A 6092-nucleotide genomic window follows, 5' to 3' on the forward strand; every position below is an offset into this window, starting at 1 on the left:
GGAGGAGGTCCATCAAGCGGTGGAAGGAAGAAGATATAGGGAAAGGAAAAAAACTAAGGCGAGGACGCGCGACAGACGCAGGATCCATGTGGATCGAACGCGAGCGATGCGCCCGGCCCAACTCTTCGGCCGGCGCACCGGGTGGGAATGTTTCCCAAACCGGATTCTCCGATCGATACCTGAAATTTCACATTTGTATAGAAACGACTATTGGTCACTTTTGTAAAAACCCGTTTTGCATATCCTCCTTCCTCTCTTTTTGCCGATCCATGAGGCCGGTGGCCGTGGCCACGTCCCTAACTACATAGGGTTGGTGATGAGCTCATCGGTAGGTCGCACCTCGAGGCTGTCCTCGTCTAAGTCACCGCGCCACGTACGGCCGCCGCCTCCTCCGTGTTGTCCGCCTTGGTCGCCGCCGCTGCCGAGGTCAGCCAAGTTGAGCATTCACGGTGAGCCGTTGTTGCGGCATGCGACAACAAAGCAGACAGAGGAATCATATACGGCTGCAGCTTGGCGTCGATCAAAAAGTTTGTACCTGTGGACACAATCCTTTTCTCGTCCTTGAACCTCAATGGCGAGAGGTGCCATGGCCACGAACGACGACGTGCAAGCAGCGTCAACGACAAAAGGAAGGTGGATCCGTGGAGCTTTTTCCCATAAAAACATCTCGTGCCTCTCGCGTACGTGTGCGTGAGGGTTTCGTGCATCCTGCAACCGGCGGATCGAATCGATCCAGCTGCTTCCGATCGTCCGGCGAGATTGATCAGCCAGCTCATGTACCAAACAAGGTCATTATCCAAACAAGGAACTGAACAAACACACTTTCCAAGCCAAACGTAATCTTCTACGTACTCCATATAAACTGATTATTAACATTTTTTTAGTAAAACTGGTTTTGCTAAAAACCTGTTAAAAAAACTCGTTTTCTATAAAGCTAACACTAATGTTTGCTATCCAAACAGGCACGTAATCATTTTTCGTCACACACGAGCGGGCACACGAAGGCCCCGTTACAGCTGAGGATCCGGTCTTTCCTCTAGACTAGGATCTGGTGGTCAGAGCTACAACAGAATACGTATAATACATGCATAAACTGTACCGGCCATACACGCTAGCTAAGGTCGTTTGGCACGCGCAAGACCAGCCGTCGGGGGCTGCAATGGCAAGAAAGCGGCGGCGGCAACAACGCCGAGTTGGTCGACGGGCAGATGCAAGGTCATATCGCAGGCAAAACGGAACGTACGCCGGTTGCCGCCTCAAACGCGTAACAACTAACAGATTGATCTTCTGCAGGGCAATAAAGTAAACTTTCCTCGAATCGATCACCATAGATTAGATCGACCTCGCGCGCTCATGATCGAAATCGCGGCAATGTGTAGCAACACAAACGAACGGATAATGGATATACAGTACGATACAATGGAATGACACGGTTACCTTTAGTTCCCGCCGGCGATGCGCGAGCGCCCTCACGTGGCTGCGCTGCTTGCCGCCGCGCGCCTGTGTGCGCCCGGAGGGAGGAAAGAGATGACTGCGCGAGGCCTTCCTTCGTTTGTTTCGATGGCATGCAACCGTCTTAGACCATCTACGACCGTATATCACAGATATCGGTCGCGTTTGTGGAGGGGGGCTGGTTACCCCTGGTGCAACCGCATACCTCAAATTCATAATACTACACGCAGCAGCTGTTATCTGCAGCAACGGATGCCGGCGTGCTGCAGCCATTGCCAGGCAGAGAAATTAGGATGAGGACCAGCCTATATGCGCGGACGACGCGGTCATCTTCGTCGGCCCTGAGGAAGTGGAGATCCGGACGAGTATTCTGTTAGAATAAACCTTGCAAGTTCAGTTAGTTCAGTTAGCGATAGCTGCACTTTTCTTCAGTTTCGTTAGTCCTTGGATATAGCGAGACTCGCTCGAGATTTAAACCACCCCGTGGGATGGCACGAGCATTGTGGATCGTAGTGGCGCATAGTCAGGAAGCCACGACCGCCGTTTCCTTCGTTGTAAACCAATAAATACAATGAGAAAGAAAGCAGAAATCTGCGGCAAGTTTGCGGAGGCAAAACCTCGTCTTCCACCTCGGTTCCTTGCCAGTTCATTGTCTTTGATTCCAACAATTGGCATCAGAGCCGTTTTGCGATCTGGGACATGGCCGGCAACGACGATACCGGTGGGAGCAAGTCACCACCAACGCGCGTGCAGGAATCTCCGACGGCATAGAGCTAACCGTGACAGAGAGATCCATGGCACGGCTGGTACACGACACAGGTGATACGGCGTGGCCGCAGCTGACGAGGACCAACTACACCGACTGGGCCGTCCTCATGCAGGTCATGATGGAAGGGCGACACCTGTGAGACGCCGTGCTAATGGGCACGGCGGAGCGCAGCGACGACCGTCTTGCACTCGAAGCAATTCTGTGTGGCGTGCCACCGGAGATGGCACCTACCCTCGCCGGCGAGGCCACGACGAAGGAGGCATGGGACACCGTCAAGACGATGCACCTCGGAGTGGCGCGCGTCCGCGAGGCAAAACTCGCCACCCTCTTCAAGAAGTATAAAGACATCCGCTTCGCCGATGGCGAGACCGTCAATGACTTCGCCATGCGGATCACCAACATGGTGGCCCAGATGGCGCAGCTCGGGGAGACCGTGCAAGAGAAGCGCGTCGTTCGCAATTTCTTCTCCGTCGTCCCAAAGAGGTACTCACAAATCGCTCTGTCAATTGAGACACTAGTTGATTTGGACACGCTCTCAATGAAGGAGCTCACCGGGCGGCCTGGTACGAGCTCGACCAGGCAGAGCCGGGCGTAGGGTGTCTTATCCTCACCGAGGAGGAGTGGAACGCATGGCTCAAGAGCCGGGGCGGTTCGAGCAGCGATGCGCCACGAGGCGGGCGACGCGGCAGAGGCCGTGGCAATGGCAAAAACAAACAGACCATCACTGACACCGACAAGTGCAGATACTGCGGAATTCCTAGCCACTAGGTTAAGGACTACCGCAAGAAGAGGAGGAAGGAGGAGGCAAATCTCGCTCAGGCAGAGGGAGCCACCGACGAGGACCCAAACTTCCTCATGGCACAGGTGTGCACGATCACCAACGATGGTGACATCGGCAATGACTACATCGACCTCGTCGAGGAACATGCCGAGGTCCACCTCGGACGCACGGAGGAGGAGTACGACTCCAAGTGGAACCTCAAGACGGGTGCCTCCAACCACATGTCGGGCAGCACGACGTGCTTCAACGACCTCGACCGCCTCGTCGTCGGCACCGTGAAGTTTGGGGACGGCTCAGCCGTGGCGATTCGCGGGCGTAGATCCGTGCTCTTCAACGATTGCAACCAATGGCATCGTGTGCTCATTGGCGTCTTGATGTAGGGTGGAACTCTAGGGGCCGGTCTTTCATGATTTGGAGGGGGATTTCTCGAAGAACACGAAGAGCACGATGAACACAAGAGAGGGGAAACACTTAAATCAACTAGATCCAAGTAAATAGTCAAAAAAAAACTAGATCCAAGTACACAAAGAGGGAAACAAGGGTCCAAATCCAACAAAGGGGAATACAAAGGTAACTAGTTCATCTCCACGAAGGAGGTCTTGAATCCACTAGGGGATCTTCCCACAAGAGGGGGGGGGGTCTTGAATCAGCTTGGGGGATCTTTTCCTAGGAGGCCTTTATGATAGCCTGGCTTATTAGGGATGATAGGCTACTCATATAAATAAGGAATTCCTTCTTTTTCGGGAGCCCATTCAGACATAACTTCAAAGTTAAGCGTGCTCAGCTTGGAGTAGTTTCAGGATGGGTGACCGACCAGGAAGTTGCTCCCGGGTGCGCATGAGTGAGTACAAAGTGCGTAGAGTAGACTAGTATTGATCTGTGGGGCCAGTCTAGGTCCCGCCAGGAGTAACGGCTACCGGTGGGTGTGTCCGAGGCGTTACAAGTTGGTATCAGAGTCGACCCTCGCGGTTACACGGATGTCTGTGAACACGTGCGCGGCCATGTTGTGCATGATGTTTGTGACCCGTCGTGGCACACGGCATGACACATGTGCCGGACTGGAAGCACAGCCGTATGTGCCAAGAGGGAACGTTCCTGTGGCCCGCGAGGACGTCGGTTCCTCTGAGTGGTGGTGTATGTGATAGCCTGGCTTATTACGGATGATAGACTACTCATGTAAATAAGGAATTCCTTATTTTTCGGGAGCCCATTCGGACAGAACTCCAAAGTTAAGCATGCTCAGCTTGGAGTAGTTTCAGGATGGGTGACCGACCGGGAAGTTGCTCCCGGGTATGCACGAGTGAGGACAAAGTGCGTAGAGAAGACTAGTATTGATCTGTGTGGCCAGTCTAGGTCCCACCAGGAGTAACGTGTTGGGGAACGTAGTAATTTCAAAAAAATTCCTACACACACGCAAGATCATGGTGATGCATAGCAACGAGAGGGGAGAGTGTCGTCCACGTACCCTCGTAGACCGTAAGCGGAAGCGTCATGACAACGCGGTTGATGTAGTCGTACGTCTTCATGATCGACCGATCAGAGTACCAAACGTACGGCACCTCCGCGATCTACACACATTCAGCTCGGTGACGTCCCACGAACTCATGATCCAGTAGAGCTTCGAGGGAGAGTTCTGTCAGCACAACGGCGTGATGACACTATTGATGAGGCTACCGATGCAGGGCTTCGCATAAGCACTGCTATGATATGACCGAGGTGGATTATGGTGGAGGGGGGCACCGCACACGGCTAAAGATCAATGATCAACTTGTGTGTCTATGGGGTGCCCCCCTCCCCGTATATAAAGGAGTGGAGGAGGGGAGGGGCCGACCCTCTCTATGGCGCACCCGGGGAGTCCTACTCCCACCGGGAGTAGGATTCCCCCTTCCATGTAGTAGGAGTAGGAGTCAAGGAAAGGGAAGAGAGAAGAGAAGGAAGGAGGGGGCGCCGCCCCTCCCCCTAGTCCAATTCAGACTAGGCCGTTGGGGGGCGCGCTGCCTCCCTCTCTCTCTCCCTTAAAGCCCAATAAGGCCTATATACTCCCCGGCGAATTCCCGTAACTCTCTGGTACTCCCATAAATACCCGAATCACTCGGAACCTTTCCGATGTCCGAATATAGTCGTCCAATATATCGATCTTTACGTCTCGACCATTTCGAGACTCCTCGTCATGTCCCCGATCTCATCCGGGACTCCAAAGTACCTTTGGTACATCAAAACACATAACTCATAATATAAATCGTCACCGAACGTTAAGCATGCGGACCCTACGGGTTCGAGAACTATGTAAACATGACCGAGACACATTTCCGGTCAATAACCAATAGCGGAACCTGGATGCTCATATTGGCTCCTACATATTCTACGAAGATCTTTATCGGTCAAACCGCATAACAACATACATTGTTCTCTTTGTCATCGGTATGTTACTTGCCCGAGATTTGATCGTCGGCATCACCATACCTAGTTCAATCTCGTTACCGGCAAGTCTCTTTACTTGTTCTGTAATGCATCATCCCGCAACTAACTCATTAGTCACATTGCTTGCAAGGCTTATAGTGATGTGCATTACCAAGAGGGCCCAGAGATACCTCTCCGACAATCGGAGTGACAAATCCTAATCTCGATCTATGCCAACTCTGTTGGGAAACATAGTAATTTCAAAAAATTTCCTATGCACACGCAAGATCATGGTGATGCATTGCAACGAGAGGGGAGAGTATTGTCCACGTTCCCTCGTAGACCGTAAGCGGAAGCGTTATGACAACGCGGTTGATGTAGTCGTACGTCTTCACGATCCGACCGATCCAAGTACCGAACGTACGGCACCTCCGAGTTCAGCACACGTTCAGCTCGATGACGATCCCCGGACTCCGATCCAGCAAAGTGTCGGGGATGAGTTCCGTCAGCACAACGGTGTGATGACGATGATGATGTTCTACCGGCGGAGGGCTTCGCCTAAACTCCGCGACAATATGACCGAGGTGGAATATGGTGGAGGGGGGCACCGCACACGGCTAAGGAACGATCTTGAAGATCAACTTGTGTGTTCTAGGGTGCCCCCTGCCCCCATATATAAAGGAGCAAAGG

This window comes from Triticum dicoccoides, chromosome 6B (assembly GCF_002162155.2).
Source record: "Triticum dicoccoides isolate Atlit2015 ecotype Zavitan chromosome 6B, WEW_v2.0, whole genome shotgun sequence".
Taxonomy (NCBI): domain Eukaryota; kingdom Viridiplantae; phylum Streptophyta; class Magnoliopsida; order Poales; family Poaceae; genus Triticum; species Triticum dicoccoides.